Below are 21,996 nucleotides of genomic sequence, written 5' to 3'. Positions count from 1 at the left end.
TCATTAGCCCTATGAATTTATAGTTTAATCAAACAGTATATATTTCAAAAAACCAAACTTCATCAATTTCAAGTAAATTTTTGATAAGAAAAAAATATCACGGTGGGTTTACAAAACATATCAAAAATTTTATACATATTGTCATTGACAGTGTAAATCATGAAACATTATTAAAAATTAAAGTTCCAAGACTTGGCTCTTAAAATTTAATTATTTCAATTTCGAAAAACTAGAAATTAAATGGCTCATAGATTTCGTTTATCTATACTATTTTGATTATAGTGTAAAACCTAAATTGAATAAAAAAGTGGCTATTCCAATTCTATTTATTGTTACCCCTATAAATCTCAGAATACTGCCTCATCCTTTTTTCTGTTCAGTTATTTCAAAATTATATTTCATCAAAAACGTTACTTTCATCCATGACATCATCTAATTCTCATCAGCAAGTATCAAAGAAAAGTAGGAGGAATGGCAATGAAGCTAAAAAAGGTTAGAACTATTTCATACAAATTTTAATTGAACTGGAAGTATAATTACGTGTATAATTAATAGAATACGAATAATACTAATATGGATATTGATCTTTACCATAATTAAATATATCATGTATCTTTTGTATATGTTAAGTTTATCAATTATTTGTCATATAATTAGGAGTAGTTGCCATATTTTAGGAGAAGATTAAGGGAGGTCTGTTAGTATGTATTGTATCCTTCTTCTACGTTGCTCATCATTAGAGGTGGCAAACAGGTCAATCGGATCAGTTTCGGTTCGGGTTCTTTCGGATCGGGTTATTTCGGTTTATCTTTTTTTTCGATTTCAGTTCGGTTCAATTCAGGTTGGATTCAGTTTTCACTTTTAATCGGTTGTAGATATTTCGGGTTGGTTCAGGTTCGAGTTGGGTTAATATGGGTGCAAATAAGGTTCGAGTCGGGTCAATATCAGAGCAGATGAGATTCGAGTCAGGTCATTATCGAATCGGATGTCAAGGGATTAGGTCTTTATTCAAAAGATTGGATATAATACGAATAATTTTTTTTAAAAAAGTAATAAATAATGTATTTTTTGCATAACTACGATATAATATTAATTTATTGACGTCAAAGAGGTGACACTCATGTACAAAAAGACACCCTAAATGTGACGCTTAGGTACATTCGGGTCATTTCGGGTTTCAATGTTGGGTTTCTGTAATCAATGTACGGGTTAAAATCGGTTCAGGTATATATCGGTTCGGATTAAAACAATTCAGGTTGAAACAGTTCAGGTTCATTCGATCTTGGGTCTATTTCGGATATTACAAATTCGGTTCGATTTCGAATAAATTCAGGTCGATTCAGGTTTCGGGGTGAAGTTCAGTTATACCTTTCGGGTGTACGGTCAGGTGTCGATTCGGGTATTTTCGATCGGTTTTTCGGATTCGGTATACTTTTGCCAAGTCTACTCATCATGAATAATAATCATCTTCTACCAAGTTAAGTCTTTTCAATTTGACATAACAGCTCCAAAGTAATGCAACTATTTCACAAACAATTTTTTAGTAGTAATTTTAGTACAAAAAGGAAAAAACCTATGTATATTTGAAACCATATAAGGCTACAATACATCCTATGTATAAGGCTAAAATTAGGTACGCACAAAGTTTTTAAATTTTTTCGCTTTTCTAATTCCAATTCCGATTCTGCTTCCGATTCAGATAATGTGCAAGTTTGATTGAAGGAATTCATATGGAATCATGCAACCCAATTAAGTCATAATGTAGTTCAGCTAACTACTTCTTCCTTAAATTAGGGTTGACTCACCTATGAGTAACTGCCAAGCATTAGAGATGTAAATTGATTCGATATTCCGAAGAAAATAAATCAAAACGCAATTAAAAATCAATGACCAAATTGTTTATATTAAACTGGCTTTAAAAATGACCAGCTTAACTCATACACTACAATTGTGTATGAGTTTTCACATGGAAACATTCAAAGCCTTCACAACTCGGCCAAATTTCAATGTATCATGAGTTAATTTGCAATTCCACAACAGTTTAGTAGCGATGCACATAAACATACACAAAGTGCCCAAAAGGATCCGAAGATATAAGAATGAGATACTTAAAAGCTTGCCATATAGTTCAAAAAATAAACGGAATATTCAGGAAACCAACTGTACATTAGCAGAAAACAGAGTAGAAGAAAATGAGATCATATTCACACCATCTAACCTTTTTATAGGAATTGGTTGCATAGAAATACCACGTCAACTGACGATGATAAACCCGTCAAACTCACGACCATACGCAGACAACCCCGTCCTTATCAGAAGTAGCCAATATTTTTCCAAGACCACTCCAATTGCAGCAGAAAACAGGAGCCGCGTGTTCTTTTAAAGTAGCAACTATGTCTCCCTTCTGAATTGACCAAATATACACAGACCCATCTGCAGAACCTGCAGCAACATAGTTATTATCTGGGCTGATGCAAGATCTACTTCAATTTGATAAGGTTAGGACAATTGACGGTATACATAGCTAAATTTGTCAAATAGTCAAATCACATATTCATTTTGATACCCCCAGCCGTTTTGAAAGAACACAGTTTCGGCCTATTTTCTCAGGTATCATCCACCACAAGTCAACAGTTAGGGTCAACTCTAATATCGTCTCAATTCACCACAAAACAAAGTATACGACATTAAATAGCTCTCTCAACCAACAACAAGCCTTGACAGACATAGAAGTACCAAAAAATAAAAACCATCGATTAAATTTGAAACAAGAATGTATAATTAAACTCCGCAGCTATAAATCAAACAATATAAGATGAAGAAAGAAAGAGTAAAATAAAAATACATTACACCAGCCGCCTGTTTTTAGACGGTATCACAATGTGAGACGGAATCATTTCACTAAATAACAATTCACTCAAAATTAACTCCTTTCTCTAATCAAACCAAAACATAACAAACACAATTATTCCTATGTAAGTCAATTTTACACTAACAAACACAGTCATTTTGCCTTAACATAGCACATAACATATCATGTGTCTTTCAAAAGCAGTACTGATTTACCGGAAATAAAAAAAAAAAAAAAAATTAAGGCAAAAATGTTAATCAGAAAAAACTAACCTTGATCTACAATAATAACCTTAATATCAACAGATCCATCATTTTAGAAGTTGTGTAGTTCCTTTTCAACAACTTCCAACAACATGCAATTAAAAAAAAACAATTACAGTACAAATTTAAAAACTTCCCATACTACTTTACGGCAATTTTTTTTTTTTAAAAAAAAAATTAAGACAAGAATTGTAGATCATAGAAAACAAACTTTGATCTACAATAATGACCTTAATATCAACCGATCCTCCATTTTAGTAGATCTGGAATTCCTTTGCAACAATATCCAACAACATGCAATAATAAAAAAACGATTATAGTACAAAATAAAAAAGAATTACTACTTTACCGGAATTAAAAAAAAATAAAAAAAAAATAGACAAAATTGTAAATCAGAGTAAACAAACCTTGATATTCAATAATAAATCAACCATTTTCACCATTTCTGAGAACGAAGGATAGAAGAATCTTGAATAATCTTCAATCGCAAAGTTTGAATGATGGATCTGTTCATTTTGATGAAGATTGAAGGGAAGGTTGAGGACATTTTTGAGAAGGCGATAAAGACGAGGATGAAATGTTGTCTTTTTTTTTTCAGATTTTTTGATAATCAATGCTTAATCAATGTGTAATGAAATGTCCAGAAACTTGGACGAAATGGTGAAATTGTTAGATTTGTTTGGGTTCTTTAAATTGGGCCCTAACCACGGCCCAGTTTAAAATGAAATTGTTGCATAGGTATTTCCGACCTCTAAACACGACATAGAAACTTAAAGTACTTAAATTTTTAAGTTATAATTTCCTTTTTCAACTATGTCTTAATTGTTTTATTTTAATCCCGTCTTACAATTTTTACTCCTATTAACATTATCATGTGTTCTTTTATTAGTTTACTTATCTCAAATTTCTCAAATTTCAATGTTATAATTTCTATATATATATTATTAAATAGTACACATGTTCAGTAATTAAAATTGGTTATATAATTATTTTCAATTCGCCTTCGATTAATATTGTTTTTTACTTCTCCTTTTTTTTAAGATTAAATTCATTGTCTCTTCAATCTCTTCAATTAGCCATTATCAGATGGAGCAAAAGGAGAATTCACTATGGGCTAAGACGGAGCCCATTAGACGGACCCAATAATATTTACTTAGCTAACATAAGTAATCTTAATCATGATCTATAATTGTTTTTTATTAATTTCATTATCATTTTTAGTCAAAAATGTACAATTGAGAGACAGTTTCTTAAGAGACGTATAATCTTTTGCTCAATTTAAGATCAATGATTTACTGAAAACACATTAAAAAATTAAAACACTTCTTATTAATACATTAAAACACCTTTTAATGAAAACACCATCAAACTTTATTTTAATTTGTATTTAATTATTTGCGGTCATCCTATGAATAAGACTAATTATAAAAATATTTGTTGAGTTTTTTAACTTTATTATTAACATTTTTTAAAAAAATTAACGTGTTCAACAAATAAAATGCAATTATCATCCTCTTACAAAATGAATAAACACAACCCGTGATTTTTCACGGGTCTAACACTAGTAAACTTATAAAATAATAACCATACCACGTCATACCATACACGTGTCTTGCTCTCATGAGTTTTTTCCCGCCTACTCCAAAAGCCCTAAATGAATGCTCCTATTGTTCATTCGCAGTAGCCGTCATCTTTATACACAAACATACGCTACTTTTATAAATTGTTTTTCATATATTTCATCCAGAAATTTCCTATTTACATGTTCTCATATCGCAAATTATTTTTCCCCCAAAGGAAATTCGACCTCCACTCTAATTCGAAATGAGATTTATTAAATGTTCCACCCAAAATCTGCTAATTGAAAGGTGATCTTTTCAATTTATTGAGTTATGATCTTTGTCTATTTCTAGATTTAAAGTTTGCGTGTTTTCAATTTATTAAAAGGTGATCTTTTCAATTCGCAGTAAGAAGACTATGCCTAAATTGCAACATGCCTATCATCTTTAGATACGAATTTATCGAGATTTAGATTTGATGACATATAACAATTACATGTTTGGTCGTAAGTTCTTTCAATATTTTTTGATGTAATGTAATTTGTTGTTCCTATCATCTGTTGCTCAATTCATGTATTTGATTCAAGTATTTATAAAGATGTTGGTATTGGGCTCAACCTAATCAACTTCTTTATGTTAATCCATTCATTTCAATTACTGAATTGATTTCATCAGCGAATTCAATTTCGAAGTAGTTAACCGACTTTCATCAACAGGATAAGTTTTGAAGTACTTGGCCTTTTAGTTTTTTTCTCTCAAATATCATCACTTTATAATTTGAAGGAAATTGAGGGTTTAATGTGTTAGTTCGATGAGTTTGTTATATGTTTACTATGTGGCAGAATTACATACGTGGGCTTTGTTGATGTTTGTCGTTTATGTTCTGATTTGTTCATCATGAATTTTGTTTGGTTTTGGAATTGCAGGCGTATGTTTCAGTTTTTCTCTGGTGATCCTGAATCTGTAAAGTAGGAATTCCCTATTAGTTTAACAGTGCCGTTTTTTCCCTAAATTTATCGGCCGTACTGTTGTCAAGTTTAGTTATCTCATCCAAAGTTCAATTTTGTTATTCTGCACCAAGGTATGTGTTTTGATTAGTGATATTTTTATATTACTCATTCTATACTTTCGTTTAGAATTATGACACAGTTTTTGCACTGCAACATGCTATATATCCATACACAAAAGGTTTGAAACAGTTATTGATACCTTGAATTTGGACACCAAGTCACTGATTATACTCTGTAATTTCTAAAATAGCTTACTTTTGATTTGCAGGATGTAGAAATTCAAAGATGTCGGGAATTTGTTATTGCTAATTAGTAATTAGCCATGTTATGTCGTTGGGGTATGTCTAAACTCCTAATAATGATTATGCGTTATCCTAAACAAAGTTACCCCGTGTTGTCTTACTCGTGAGTTTCTTAAATCATGATAACAGGTGCTCGAACTTTGCATCTCTTTGAGAGAAATTTTCAAGGGCGTATACATGATATAACCAGGTATGTATAGTAATCTATTGATTTTTATCTATTTACTCGTGAGTATATTATTTGGTCATATAGGAGATTAGGAGGCATGCACGACTCCTTATTTTGATACCATATTTTAAAAAACAATTTCATTGTTCGATATGAAACCCAAAATTGTGGTTGCGCATGCGCTCCTTGAAAGTAGAGGATTTGATTGTGGACCGTAGAACTTATCATTTATCAATTTACTCAGTAGGTTTTTTTTCAATTCTTTCAATTATTTAATGCTAAACATCTATGTTATGATAAATGTCACGAGAGTAATTTTGTTGGTTGGTCTTTCTTAATTTGTCATCCAAGGATCACAAGTTTGTGAAATTCTTGGTTCCCATCTCTCTTATGCGTCGCAAATTCCTCTTTTTCATTCCCCTATCATTTCGAGCACTCCTCATTCTTTGTCCGATGTTCTCTCTTCTGCAAAATGTTTTTTATACTTATTTCCTATTAAATGTTCCGTGTCTTGCATTGAATTTCACCTCTAAAGAAGGCCAGTTTTGACATTGTTATACAGCTTTGGTAAAACCGTAAAAGTCTATTATCAATTTGTTACTACTATTTATTTTAAGTTGAGTTTTATTTATGCTTACTTAATCATGATTTTTTAAATTACTTCATTATCTCTTTTGCTGACATTTCTTTTTCCTTGGGTCCAATAACTTATGTTACATATAAATTTAACAAATTTTTGATCGCCTTAAATGAAAGAGGGTTTAACATTAGGTAGACTATATACTCCGTAGAAATAGGGACATAGAATGAGATAGAACATTTTTTGCTTTATTTATCTTGAGCCATTGTGAATTAGCTATATTTATCTAGCTCCCATTATTTAGTGTTGAATCAAATCTTCTATTCAAGTTGCTTTGTACGGAGACTACATCCATGTAGTTATGGTGACATATTAGTACTCTTACTTGCACTGAATGGAAACTAACATAATTTGTTTCACTCTTACTTTGACCAAAGCGTCTTGCTTGTGATGGACACTATCCATCACAAGCTGAAGACGGATAATGCCCCTCTTACAATAAGATAAGTGGGAGGGCAAGTGAGGGGGACATGTAACACCCCATGGATAGTGTCACTTGCATATTGTGAGAGGGGCACTATCCATCTATAGCTTGTGACGGATAGTGCCCGTCTTTAATGAGAATTTGTGTACTTTGACTTTATACATAGTATTTCAGAATTAATTTTCTGTAATTTCCTCTTCGTGTTCTAATTACATACGAATAGTTCATTTATGATATTTACGCTCATCATGCACATATCTGCTAATGATCTCCTTTTATGAAATTTGAGTTTTTGGCAGTAATTAGAAGGCAATGCATCAAAAGGTTGAAAGGATTTAAAGACAATAAGGCAATGCATATATACTTTGATTATTGGCCCCTTGGTGCAGCATAACTACTGTCCATTGACATAGCATAATTAGGAGATTCGCAGTTTTGTGGATGTAAATAATTGTACAAATTAAGGTTGAAGCTAAGGAGACTAAGTTAGTCTCTTTAATTATATATGGTTGTTTATATCATAGTTGATCTACGTTGAATTAATTATTGAATTTTGAATTGATTCTTTACTAAACTTACATGCTTGGGCTATTTTTTTTACGTAAGTTGTTGAAATGTCGGGCATCACTTTTCAATGTTTATCTTATCTATGTATTGCCATTGATGAATCTTTTTAAAGTTTACAAAGAAGAAAATGCAACTAAACAAAATCTATGTGCGCTATGCGAGTGAATGTAGTTTGAGCGTTGGCGAAATCAATTATCGAGTTTTAAAAGTGCGGGCTGTAAGCGCTCTAAAATTAATTTTATGTTCTTAGTGACCTAATATAAACGTAAAAAAATTAAATCAGATAGCAATACATCGTACCTAAATATTAAAATGAATTTTTTTCGTGTTACCTTACTTATTTATATACTCAATGACCTAACGTAAACTCAAAACAATTTAAAAAAATCTCTCATATTTTTAACTTTAATTTCTCACGCCAATGCTCATTGTTATACACTTAAAATAAGATAATATTAAAACAAGAAATTACACAAGGCCTAAATATATACCTGTGCAACTTTGCACGGGTTCTAAACTAGTATATATATATATATATATATATATATATATATATATATATATATATATATATATATATATATATATATATATATATATATATATATATATATATATATATATATATATATATATATAGAGAGAGAGAGAGAGAGAGAGAGAGAGAGAGAGATTGGATTTGGTGATTTTGGTTCTTATGGTGAGTTGTGAGTTGGGGGAATCTCAACCATTAGATTAAATTAGAGATGAGTGGCCAAGATTAATCTTAGTTGTCATATAAAAGCATTGTTTTTTAGTTTATTTTTTTTCTTTCTCTCTCTCTCTCTTCTTTCCGTCATTTACTGTCTAACTGTTTCCCTCTCTAATTAATACTCCCTATTACTGCAAAACCGTTTATATCCTCATTCTTAACTGCAAAGCGTTTCTCTCTCTTCTATTATTCTAGTGTTATTCTTCTTCAACCGTTCGTCATCTTCGTGTTTTCTCCTGTTTTCTCTTCGCCGTTGATCATCTTTCTTCCGATTGAAGGTAATTTCATGACGTTTTCCTCTTTTATTCTGTTATATTGTTTTATTTCATGCTTTTGTATGCTTTTTTATTCCTTTTTTCAGTTTAATTATCGTTAGGTTTACTTAATCGAGTACTTTAATGTCGTTATTGCGTTTATGCAGTTTCTTCATTGTAATATTATGCTGCATTTTTGAATTTCTGATTTTTCCTGAAGTGATTTGCATGTTCTAGTCGTTTCTGCAGTTTTCTATTGTTTTGAAGTGATTTGCATGTTCTAGTTGACGAGTTGTGTTGAGTACTTTACTATTGATCTCTACACACTTTACTTTTTGTGTTATTCTCAACATTATTCTATCGCTTAGTTTGTTGTCAAGTTATTTGTCATGTTTTAATTGTTTAATGTGTTTTTCTAGGGTTTTTGTGTTTGTTCGTGTTGTCTTCACTTTTCAGTACTTCTGTAATTCCGTTGTTATACTGGTCCTATGGTGTCATTGCAGCGTTACTCTTCCTGTCATTGTAGTGTTTTTCCTGTTTTTATTTTCTGTTATTCTTTTTGTGTTATTCTGCAGTTATTCTTGTGGTTTTGTTTGTTTGGCTTTGTTTGTTTGTAGGTTTCAGCATCACTAATGGACTTAGTTTGTGAGGGATGGGCAATAAATATAGTGAATGAAGATAAATTGTTATTTGCTAGAGAGTTAGCTACTGAAAAGAAAAAAAATTGGGTTGGTTATTGGAAGATAAGAGTGATAAGTGCTTTGAAGTTAATGTACGAGTTCGTCGTCGTAATCAATCAATGTCAGCAGTTTTAAATAGCCAGGACCTAATGGAAAGAGTATTCGATCATGTAGAGACTACTTTGGACAAGAGCAATATGTGTCTTGTTTGTAAGAAATGGTCACAAATGTTCCTATTTCATAAAAGTGCGCCCGGTGTTCACGCCGAATAAATGAAAGTTCTAACAACAAGTCACAGTGAAGGTTTTAAGATTTTGTCAAGGGGCTCGAAAGTAGTTTCCAAACGATGCAAGTGCTACATGCTTGCAAGTGAGCCAGCAAAGGCGGTGTTGCATGCTTGCCGTTATATACACGATCATGACTCGATCCTTGATGCACCTGTATCTGAACGGATCAGGCTAATTCACGAGTACTTTGAAACACTTAGGGACTATCCTGCTTCTTATGATCTTGCTTACGAATTGTATTATAAGTCAGTCGATGTTGTTGACGTTGACTGACTTTTTACGTTATGTCATGTATTTTCGGAAGTACATTTTGGTTCTTTCTCGGAAAGAATGTATTTTGGGTATTATGTAATTTGAAACTGCCTCTGGTTGTAATTTAATACGTTATTTTGTTTTATGAAGGCTTATGTAAGCCGTATGTAATTTTGAAACTGTCTTTGACTCTTTATTCAAAGAGGCTTTCTTTTGATTCTCTTTGTGTTTTTCTTTACACTTCCGTGTTGTTCTTTTTGTGTTTTTACTGCTGTATTATAACGGCTATGTTATTAGTTTGACTAATTGTTAGTGTTCTGTTATTCTGCTGTTACGGTACTCTCATTCTACCGTCATTATTAAAAAGTCCAGCTGAATACCTATTTATCATTGAAAGTGATCCTTATTTTTATTTTCTGGATAGTACAACTGAAAATGAAGTTAAAAATCAAATCCGGCGCTTCATCAAAGTCTACTCAACCGTCATCATCAAATTCTCCGGGCCCGTCTCCATCCAAATCCCCTGTCACACTTCCATCAAAGAGCACTACTTCTCAGAGAAGGAGTACTCGTAGTCAAGAAATATTTACAATCGAACCACCCACTAAAAAAAACAAACGAAAGGCTGAGACCTAAGTTGCGAAGTTGTCGTCTAGTCCACCAAAGACTAGTAGTAAGTTGGCTGGCAAAGTTAAGCATGATAAGGGAATTGTGATAAGTAGCAACCAACCTCAGTCTGGAGATGCCGCAGAAAATAACCCAGTGTATGTACTACTGCTATTCTACTTTTATTTTGCTGTTATTTTGCTATTAATATGTTACTTTTCGTGTTATTTTTTGCTGCTCTCCTGTTATTTTGCTATTATTCGGCTACTTTGCTTTTGTTATCTTAAATGTTTTAATGCATTGCATATTTTTTCCCCTTTGTGTGCACAGTGCCGATCCATTTGTTAGCTGCTGTCGGCCTGCTTTTCTTCTCAGAGTTATTGAAGCCCTCACCGAGGAGCAGAAGGAGGCTGTTAAGGAAATGGGATTCGGAGGTTTACTTGAGTTGAAGCTTTCTTCCCTCCCCCATACCATGTTCCGGGAGATTATATATGCTTTTAGAAGTGGGAAGTTTTTTGAAATATCTGAAACGGAGAAGTACGAGTTGACTGCAGATGATGTGCACGATGTGTTTGGTTTACCAAATTCTGGACCAAAATTGAATTTGGTTATTACTGGGTTTCCGGGTTCTGCAGACGCTGATGGAGAAGCTTTGAAGCGTGCTTGGCGTGAGAAGTATGGTATCGCCAATAACAAAAGTGGGATACCACTTAATAAAGTTTAGGAGACCCTGCTAGAGTCTTTGGTTGCGGATGATGAGTTTAAGAAGACTTTTGTTATGTTTGCTATGTCGTGTTTCGTTGCTCCTGTGTCGGGTTTTGTGGTTGATCTTAGACTTCTAAGCGCCGTGGAAGATGTTTCTAGGATCAAGGAAGTTAATTGGTGTCAGTTTGTCTTCTCAGACTTGGTGACTTCTGTGCGTGAAACCCTTAACGGGAGGAAAAATATTCGTTGTTGTCTAGTGCTGTTGGCTATCACCTATTTTCACCGTTATTTCTTTAGCGGTGATCAGGTGAATAATGAGCTACCGCTCATTAAACATTGGGATTTTAAGTCTTTCAGTGAGAGGTTGCAGCGTGAGGCAGCTGCTGGTGCTCTGGGCACTGGGGAACGTTCAGACGTTGCTTTCCCATTTTCTCGTCCAAACATCGTTGGCTCTGGTCAACGTAGTCACCGTCGATGTCTTGTGCTGGATCTACCTGATGATATTCTTACGGATGAGCAAGTACAGTCCGCAGCGGTCGACGTAAGCACCTGTTTGATTGTTTTCAAACAAATCATTCTAAAATGTTATTCTGTTATTGTCTTAATGTATTAGTTGTCCAACTGCTATTATTTTACGATTATTCCACTATTATTCCTCAGTTTTCCTGCTGTCATTCCACTGTTATTCTATTTTTCATTCTAATTGTTACTCCACTGTTCTTCTACTGTTATTCTACTATTACTCCACTGTTATTTATTCTGCTGTTAGTGTACTGTTATTCCTTTGTTATTTTATTACTCCACTGTTATGCTACTGTTATTCTACTATTAATCCACTGTTATCTATTCTACTGTTAGTGTACTATTATTCCTCTGTTATTCTACTATTATTGTACTTTTATTATGTTTTGGAATTCAGTTTTAAGTAAAATTTTGGGATTTTATCTTGACAGGATGTTCATAAACTTATACTGCTTAATGAGAGGGACTCTCGGATTTTATGCCGTCGATACTTGGAAGGGGCGGAACTTATAAAGTCGAAGATGATGAAGAAGAACCAGCAGGCTATGGGTCAAGCACCTGCTGCTAAGTTGCCCAGCCAAGTAACCCGACGAGCTGCTAAAGAAAGCACGACTGAACAGTCATAAAAAGTTCATTGTGAAGGGTCAGAGAATTTGGTTGCCACCCCATCTTTCTTCACGGATCAAGTTATCCGTGAGTTGGACGAACGGGTTAAGCATGTATTGGCTATACAAGCGGCAAATAAATCGCGATCAACTGTTCCTGAAGAACCAGCTTCCAAAAAAGATAGACATGAAGATGTCATCATTGAACCTCCATCATTTAATCTGTTTTCTCAATTTTATGAGGAGTGTGTCGGGCTTTCGGATGTGCAGCCGACTATAGCTGAAAACAAGGGTGTTGAACATAGTCCCGTCATTCAACAAAGTGCAAAGGTGGGGACTCCACAATTGTCACCGCTCGGTTTAGATTCTATTACGACAGATATCTGTGCTGACATTCAGTTTCGTTATGGAGAGCCAGATGATGTTGGTGAGAAAGTAGTTGATGTGGGGGACATTACCATTGACGTGGAGGATGTTAAAAATGATGTGGAGGACGTGAACATTCAAGTTGAAGACTATCTTGTTGATAATCCGCCAGAGGACGTGCCTAATACTGTTGAGTGTACACCGGTAGAGGTTCAAGCAACTCAAATTCCAAAGACTGATGCTTATTTGCCTAAGACAGAGGTGACGAATACCGGTGCTGACATTTCATTGCCTAATGACACTCAACATTCCACTCAAATTGGCAGTGAATCATTTGTGACTGCAGAAGATGAAGTAGCGGATGTGGTGATGTCTTGTCATGCAGACTTGTTGCTTGGGGCTGCGTCTGAGATAGATAAATCTGATAAACAGGATTCCGAGGTTGTGTTGGAGGCTGGTACTGTTGTTGGTGAGGCTGTCGTAGAGGACAATGGCATTGCTGGGTTGAATGCTCCTAATATCGGTACAAGTTATTTGTTGCACTCTGCTGCACAGGAGGAGCTGATGTTGTCCGTTGCGCCTGAGAATTTCGGATGCACCTATGATTGTGGTACTGTGGATCCTCAGCTAGTTGTCCTGTCAAAATCAATGATAACAATGGGACATGTTTTCAACCAAATGCTATCCAAGCGGAAAGAGGTTGCAGACTACTGTTTCTTGAATGATCATAACATTTCGCAAGGGTAAGAGCTCGTTTTTATTGTAAAAATTTTCCGCGTTCTGTTTAACAAATTATACTGCTTTTTGTTCTTCAAAAATATATTTATGTGACTCTTATTTTTCCTGTTTATTCGGTTTTGAAGGGAGAATCTTGTCACTTGGGGTGTTCATAGTTACCTGAATCGAGAGGATATAGAATCCATGGTTCCAAACTCAATGATAATGCTTGGTGTTGTGGACTAGTGGTCCCTCTTTCTTAATGATACTTGTATAAGAGGAAGTCCAAGTCGACTTTTCTTTGGGATGGGTGCAACGGTTAGTTATTCTATCTTATCGTGTCTTTTACTTTATTTTTCATTTTGCATCACGTTTCAACTCTTATCTCCACTTTTTGTTTAGAGTCCATTGGGGCGAATTTGTATGCCGTCAAAACATGAGAAGGCTTCCAGGAGTGATTTATGTGCGGAAGTCATATTGTCATTTACTGTGTTTGTAAATAACAACAAGAGAGATTGTGATCTTAATTCTGATATGGTATGTTTCTGTACTTGTGTGTATTCTACTATTATTCTACTGTTACTCTACTATTACTCTGTTGTTATTCTGCTGTGTTTCTGCTTTTTTTTTTTTTAAAAAAAACCACATAATTAGTAACAATTTTTTTGGCCAAATATTTTCCCAGATTTTCATCCCAATTCTTTTGTATGAGCACTTCAGCTGTTTGTGCATCAACTTCAATGCGAAGAGGGTTAAATATCTTGATAATGTATTTCAAGAGGCGATGTTTGCTGATGATCAACAACTGTGTGTACGTTTGGTGTATTGTCAAACTGCTGTAAGTCATTTATTGTGCCTAATTTTCTCTTGGTGTTTAGCCTAGTTTGTTTAAGTATTGTTACTAATTATGTTTTCTTTTTCCTTGCTTATTTGAAGGTGAGCTTGATGTCTGATTTCCTGGTAAAAAAAGGAGTTGCCCGAGGCGGGGAGGTTAAAGATTATAAAATTGTCAACGTCCCTTTTACCTGGCAAACCGCTGCGATTGAAAATTTGGACTGCGGTGTATATACAATGTTGCACATGTTCTTTTACCGTGGAACTGTTTTTGATTGTGACTTGGGTAATTCTGATTCAAGAGTCCTTTACCGCTACCGAGATCGCTGCCTTGTTGGTCTTTGTCGATATGAACGAGTCCAGGGAAGATGTGTTGAAAACTTTGGAGGAGTTGAACAAGATGAGAAAGGAAACCCTGAGTGTGCTTGAAGAGAAACGGCGTATTGAGGATACGGAAGCGAGGGTTTCTCAAAGCGGTAAGAAACGTCGTGGTTCTGGCAGGGTGAAAACTGTTGGTAAGAAGGTTAAGACGACGCAGCCTGTTGTCGAGCCTGTCGCTTCTCCTACTGTCATTGATAGCACTGAATTCTCTACAAACACCTCTACTGCCAGCCGTCAAGTGGGAAGCATGGATGTGGATAGCACCGTGAGTCCAAAGTCGGCTTTGGGTAGCCGTAAAAGGGGTAAGGCAGACGATGGGCTGGGTTGCTCTATGGATTACGGGCCAGAGGACAGTAGTTTTGTTGCGGTGTCGGATTTGTTTCGGAAAACAAAAAACGGTTCTCTAAGATGCTGAAGGTGCGGAAGCAAGTGGTGGACTTTGTTCTTCGTGAAGACGCTCACTTGAAAGAAGAGTATGTGTCGATTTTCATTTCTTTGATTGTGGTGTTCCTTTTCAGTTAGTCTTTATGTTTCCCACTGTTATTCTGTTGTTAATCTGCTGTTATTATGCTGTTATTTTGTCAAACTAGTATCAGTAATTCCACTGTTAGGTCCCTTTGTTATTCTGCTGTTATTGAACTGTTATTCTACTGTTATACCACTATTATTCTGCTGTTAGTCCAGTGTAATTCCACTGTTAATTCCTTTTGTTATTCTCACTTGTTATTGAATCGTTATTCTCTTTGTTATACCACTATTATTCCGCTGTTAGTCCACTGTAATCCCACTGTTAATTACCTTTTGTTATTCTACTGTTATACCACTATTATTCCGTTGTTATTCCACTATTATTCTACTGTTATTGTTCTGTTATTGAACTGTTATTCTGTTGTTATACCACTGTAATCCCACTATTCTTATCATATGTTATTTTTTGTGAATGCAGTGAGATGTTAGTGTTGTACAACGACGACGTCGGCGTGTTTTTGGACAGGGGGGATATTGTTTCCATTGTAGATGCAGCTGCTATGATGTCAACAAGAGTAGTCGATGTTTGGTCGATTCTTTTGAATTCGTTTGAGTTTGAGGAACGTTCAGAACCAAGCTCAATGTTTTTTGGACTTCGTCATATGGTATTTTGTTTTTTCCTTTGCTATTTTGCGTTATTAGCTACATATTTACTCACAAGTAGTGATATAAATTTAACACTTATGCGCTATTTTTGGTTGTTTATGCTTTCTGTTTAGGAGGATGCTCTTTATTCACACTTAGAGAACTTTGATTCCTCAAGCCCTCTTGACTGTCCGGGTAAGAAGCTGTTGAAATTCTGGAATGTGTTTTTCGATTCCTGCAATGGAAGATGTCGTCTGAACTCGGACCTTGTGTTTGTGCCGATTCTGTACAATGATCACTGCTCTTGTTTCTGCATCAATTTTATTAATGAATCGATTGATTTTTTGGACAACATGACTCACGATGCCAAAAAATTAGGCGAGTACAGAAGATTGGCCGAGATTGTGGCAAACTATATGTATGTTTTTATGGAGGGTCGTAATGTTATGAAGTATCAAGATTGCCGCAATTTCGAAATCGTCGATGTTCCTTTTAAATGGAAAAAGAAGGAACTGTTGAATTCCGAGTCTGGGTGTTTCTTGCTGTACACGATGGTCGAATATGGTGGAAGCGTGTTTGAGTCCAATCTTCACAGCAAGATTGCTCGTCCAAGCTTCTGTGTTGAAATATCGGCTTCCCTGATCTTGGCGGATATTAATATTTATAGGCAAGTACTTCTTGATAAAGTGACGGCTTGTGACAATCAAAGGTCGAAGACGTTGGGTTTGGGGTCAGCTAGGAACATGTTGAAAGAATTGAAACCCCAATCATCTGCTGCTAGTGAAGAATCAGGCGTCGTAGTGAATGCTGTACCTTTGACTGTTGTGTATCCAGGAAAGTCAGACTAAGTTAGTGTAAATTGTTTATTAAACAATTAGTATTCTCTTATTGCACTGTTATTCTATATAATAACTAGTTTATTGTGCTGTTATTCCCGTATTATTCTGGTGTTATTCCAGTGTATACTCTAATTTAATTGAGTTTTCATATTACTTGTACTTTTTTCAAACACCATCCATTTTTACTCTAATCCCCCTGTTATTCTGCTGTTTTTGCAGTATTATTCAGCATAATGAGCCGTTATTCTGCTGTTATTGCACAATTAGTCTACAGTTATTCGATTGTTATTCTAGTTTAATTAAGCTTTCCTATTACCTTTGTTTCCTACAAACACTATCCATTTTTATTCAAGTGTAAATTTAGTCAAGTGTAAAAGCAGTGGTTTAGACTATTTTTATTCCACTGTTATTCTATTATTATTCTGCTGTTATTGCAGTATTATTCCGCATAATAAGCAGCTACACTACTGTTATTGTACTATTAGTCTACACTTATTCTGCTATTATTCCACTAGTTTAATTAAGCTTTACAAACATTATCCATTTCTACGAAGAATATTCATTTTCTATTCAATGTCAATGACTGTTTTTTCTCAACTGTGATTCTATTCTTATTGCACCATTATTCTGCTGTTATTGCACTATTATTCCGCATAACAAGTAGTTTATTCTACTGTTATTGCAGTATTATTCCACAAAAGGACTAGTTTATTCTCATTTATTCCACTTTGTTAGTCCAAAGAATATTTTGTTAAAACTATTCATTTTTATTCAAGTGTAAATTTAGTCAAGTGTAAAAGTAGTGGTTTAGACTGCTTTTATTCCACTGTTATTCTACCATTATTCTGCTGTTTTTGCAGTATTATTCTGCATAATTAGCAGTTATTAGGCTGTTATTGCACTATTATTCTGGTAAAGACTTCTGTTATTCCAACATTACTTAAACATAGTAGTAAATAGTACTTAAAGATAGTTCTTACTTAATAAACATTAACGTCCTAAAATATTAAAGCCATTATTTTTAAAGCAATAAATATTTTAAACATATTTCGGAAAATTCATGTGGTACCCTCAAACTTTGTCATTTTGCACATGGTACCCAACTTTTTAAGTTTGTGCAGATGTTATCCTTGAGATTTGATTTTGAAGCACAACATACCCTTTTTATCGTTATTAAAATTTCAATTGAGCATAAATCATAGACCAGAAATCGGAATTGACTAATTTTTTTTTTCAAATTGATTATCTCTTCGCGATCTATAGATTTATAAAATGAAAATGGTCATTCGGAAATTTAAGATCGAAAATGTGGTTGATTTGAGATTTTCGTTTAAAAAAAACCCTATAAAATGTCAATCGACAATTTTTTTTTCTCAAATCGTAGATTATGAAGAGATAATCATTTTAAGAAAAAAAATTGTCCGATTCTGAATTCCGGTCTAGGAGTTATGCGCAATTGAGTTTTTTTTATAGCGACAAAAAGGGCATGTTGTACATGAAAATAAAACATGGAGTATATTATATACACAAACTTAAAAAGTTAGGTACCACGTGCAAAATGGCAAAGTTCGAGGGTACCACGTGAATTTTCCGAACATATTTTAAAGCAGCAGCCCTGGACAATCATCGTTAGATTTTTATATCTTTATTCTATTCTCTGACGCCTGCGCGCAGGTCCTTGGACAATGCTCTCAACTTCCACCGACTCATCCTGAAAAGGATTTTTGTATCCTTCCATAAGTTCCATGGCTTTAACCCGGTGTCCAATCGGCGAGAGATTGAAGGATAGACTTCAGTGTAATACTTCTTCAAAACATTCACACCAGCAATGAATTGATTGTCCATATCGGCTTCTGTGTAGTTCCTATTTTTCTTTTCCTTCAACTGTCTACGCATACGTTCATTTTGAAGTTCAGCAACCTTCAACTGTGTCCTAACATTGTCGACCTCTCTTATTAAGGCCTCTTCACGGTTTTCTGCTGCCTCTACATTTGTCCTTGTCTCGATCAACTCTATCGAATGGGACTCTATCTTCCGTTTCGCTTCATTGATTTCCTCTCTTGTCGGGGACCTTCGGTTATCGTCAGTTACGTCACTCATTCTGCAGTATTGGAAGTATGAAACGTTTTGCATTATAAAAAGATGTTTAAAATATTTCAACCAAATTAAAAGCATACCAAAGCAGAAGAAAGAGAATTACCTTTTCTGCAGCATCGAGTATAATGTAGACAGATAAGAAAAATAAACATCAAAGAAAAATAAAGAATAGAAAGATAAGAAATTACCTTTTTGCAGAGGAGATAAAGTTTTTTTTTGGAATGGACTTTTTCAGTGTGTGTCTGTTTGTTTTTTTACTCGAAATATCAGTATTTATAGGGGCTTGGGGAATACAAACAGTTTTTCTGTAATAAAGTATAGAAAGATAAGAAATTACCTGCCTACCAAAAAAAAAAAGATAAGAAATTACCTTTTGCAGAGGAGATGCAGAGTTTTTTCTGGAATAGAAACAGTTTTTCTGTACTTATTCAGTGTGTGTGTGTGTTTTTTTTACACGCAATAGCAGTATTTATAGGGGCTTGGGGAATATAAACAGTTTTCCTGTAATTATATTAGATTAGGTTAGGTAACTGTTTTTAGTAAAAACTGAAAAGTGGAACTGCTTTTTATAAATATTACTAATCTGTTATTATTCAACTATTATTGTAGTGTGTAAATGCAGTTTTATTTTGTGGGTGGTTTGTGGAAAACAGTCAGATAATATTAACAAAAAAAATTAAAGTAACTAGTATTAATTCTCATATAATGTAGGTCTCACTTTATTATGTAGAAGAAACATTTTAGGATAAAATGTAATTCATACAATGACAAATAGTAAAAGTCTTTGACATTTTTAGGCGAGGTCTTCATCGTAGCCGCTGTCTTTTGCGTCTCTTTTGTCTTTGTTAGTTCATGCATCTGATTCATATTCCTGCAATGTTTGCTTAGTATTTGTCATTTAGGTAACGTAACAATTAGAGCAAAAATAACAACACATTAATAGCAGAATAACAGTAGAATAACATTAATTGAAGTAGAATAATAATTAAAGCAAATTTAGCAGCTACTCTGCTATTATTGCAGACACTATCCATTTCTACAAAGAATATTCATTTTCTATTCAACTGTCAATGGCTGTTTTTTCTCAACTGTGATTCTATTCTTATTGCACCGTTATTCTGCTGTTATTGCATTATTATTCCGGATAACAAGTAGTTTATTCTGCTGTTATTGCAGTATTATTCCACAAAAGGACTAGTTTATTCTGCTGTTATTCCACTATTAGTCCAGCATTATTTTGTTAAAACTATTCATTTTTATTCAAGTGTAATTTTAGTCAAGTGTAAAAGCAGTCGTTTAGACTGCTTTTTATTCCACTGTTATTCTACCATTATTCTCATTGTTATTGCATATTTTCCGCATAATAAGCAGCTACTCTGCTGTTATTGTACTATTAGTCTACACTTATTCCGGTGTTATTCCACTAGTTTAATTAAGCTTTACGAACACTATCCATTTCCACAAAGAATATCCATTTTCTATTCAAAAATAACAACACATTAATAGCAGAATTGCAGTAGAATAACACAACAGCAGCAGAATAGCAGAGTAACACCGGAATAATAGGGGAATAACAGTAGAATAAGAGGATAACATTAGAATAATAGGAGAGTAATAGTTCAGATTCATACCTCTTCAGTTTCTGATTCTTCTTCATCATCGTCATCAGAAGGGGGACTTTCAGCAAATGGAAGATTACAAGTTCTACTGTTGTGGTTCACCCACTTCTTGCAGTTACCGCATCTTCGCTTCTTCTTTTGTGGCTTACTCTTGGCCTTTTCTTTCGACGACCTCAATATTTTGCCACTACCCTTATTCTTGGCCTTGTTTGGCGGTCGAAGGTCAATATCATTTGAAGCTGTGATGCCAAGAAGAGCCTCGATTTCCTGGTTTTTAGTTTTCGGTTCAATTGGTCCTGTGATGTTCTCCCTGAACTGTGTCAGGGTTTTCTGCAGTTGCTTCATCTGTTTAACCGTAGCATAATTGTCCATCACCCCGACAGTTGCATAAATCTCAGACCAAACCTTTGACATCTCAGCTTTCTTGATGTCAGCTTCGTCAATGTCTTTTATGACCTTTCCATTTTCATCTCGGACAATTGGCCTGTAGGATTTCTTTGTCCATCGAGCAAGGACATAAGGCTCAGGTATCCTGTGTACCTGCCTACCATTCCACACCCACAGTATATGCCGACAGACAATGCCATGCCTCTCAAACAGCTTACATGCACATTTGCTCTCGTTAGTTTTGGTGTTAAATTCCACTCGGAAGTTTCTGTGCTTCAGTCCATCACGAACGTCATGGTACTCCACTGTTCCTACTATTGTCAAACCCCCGACTCCCATGCTGCATATCGCATTTTTGACTTCGTTCTGAAAGTCTGCAAAGATAGGATGTGTGTAGACAAGTGAGGCATGCATCTCTGCCTTCATCGGCCCTACTTTCTCGAGCATACTATGCTCATTGGCAGTGTCCAACCTCCTTTGTGAATGCCTTTTCTGTTCTATTGCAGAATTGTACCTCATCCAGAACTCGAGAAGGATTCCAAAGTGGCTTTCAAACCGTTTGAAATAGCTGTTTGAACTTTCGGATCTCTGTGTTGTCCGCAGCAAACAACCTAGAGGCAGATCGCGAAAGTAAGCCGGTATCCACTTTTGTTTGATTGCAAATACATACTTCAACCATCGGTTGCTTTGCATACCATGTGCTTTAATAACGGTTTGCCAGTTTTGTTCAAATTCTTCTGGTTCTAAGTCGACATCCCAAACAACGGCATTTGTGTTTGTCATAAATTTTGTGTCGTTGCAGATTGCCCTTCCTACCTTCTTAGGCATCTTCTGCATGATATGCCACATGCAGTACTTGTGCACAGAATGCTTGAAGACATTTGAGCATGCCTTTTTAATTCCAGGGCATTGGTCTATAATTATACCCTGAGGTTGCTGCTGCCCCACTGCTTCGAGGGATTTTTTAAAAATCCACTCAAATGAATCCTGACTCTCGAAGTCAAGTAACCCAGCTGCAAAAGTTACCGTCTTCTTGTTGTGGTCTACTCCGGTGAACGGAGTAAACACCATGAAATATTTGTTTGTCCCATAAGTAGGGTCAAACGAGATCGTGTCTCCATATAACTTGTAGTTGTTTATCCCTTCCTTATCAGCCCAAATAACCTTCGTCAAGCATTTGTTCTCATATGCAAAAT

General features: G+C 34.8%; 2 long non-coding RNA genes across 3 annotated transcripts; one reads left to right on the top strand and one right to left on the bottom strand.

The window, feature by feature from the left end:
• Positions 1 to 2,018: 2,018 nt before the first annotated feature.
• On the bottom strand, positions 2,019 to 3,721 carry LOC141621660 (uncharacterized). Its single transcript, XR_012532549.1, has 3 exons — positions 3,522 to 3,721; positions 3,124 to 3,386; positions 2,019 to 2,442 (listed from the first exon to the last, which is right to left on the bottom strand). It is a non-coding gene; the product is annotated as an uncharacterized LOC141621660 (long non-coding RNA).
• Positions 3,722 to 4,769: 1,048 nt separating this feature from the next.
• Positions 4,770 to 7,796, top strand: LOC141623730 (uncharacterized). 2 transcript variants are annotated; one of them, XR_012533555.1, is made up of 6 exons: positions 4,770 to 4,982; positions 5,082 to 5,179; positions 5,600 to 5,754; positions 5,952 to 6,021; positions 6,115 to 6,175; positions 7,518 to 7,796. It is a non-coding gene; the product is annotated as an uncharacterized LOC141623730 (long non-coding RNA). The 2 variants fall into 2 exon arrangements; XR_012533554.1 differs by lacking the exon at positions 5,082 to 5,179 and having other exon boundaries at positions 4,778 to 4,982.
• Positions 7,797 to 21,996: the final 14,200 nt, after the last annotated feature.

The sequence above is a fragment of the Silene latifolia genome, chromosome X, assembly GCF_048544455.1.
Source record: "Silene latifolia isolate original U9 population chromosome X, ASM4854445v1, whole genome shotgun sequence".
Lineage (NCBI taxonomy): Eukaryota > Viridiplantae > Streptophyta > Magnoliopsida > Caryophyllales > Caryophyllaceae > Silene > Silene latifolia.
This window is presented reverse-complemented; position numbering and strand designations above follow the sequence as displayed.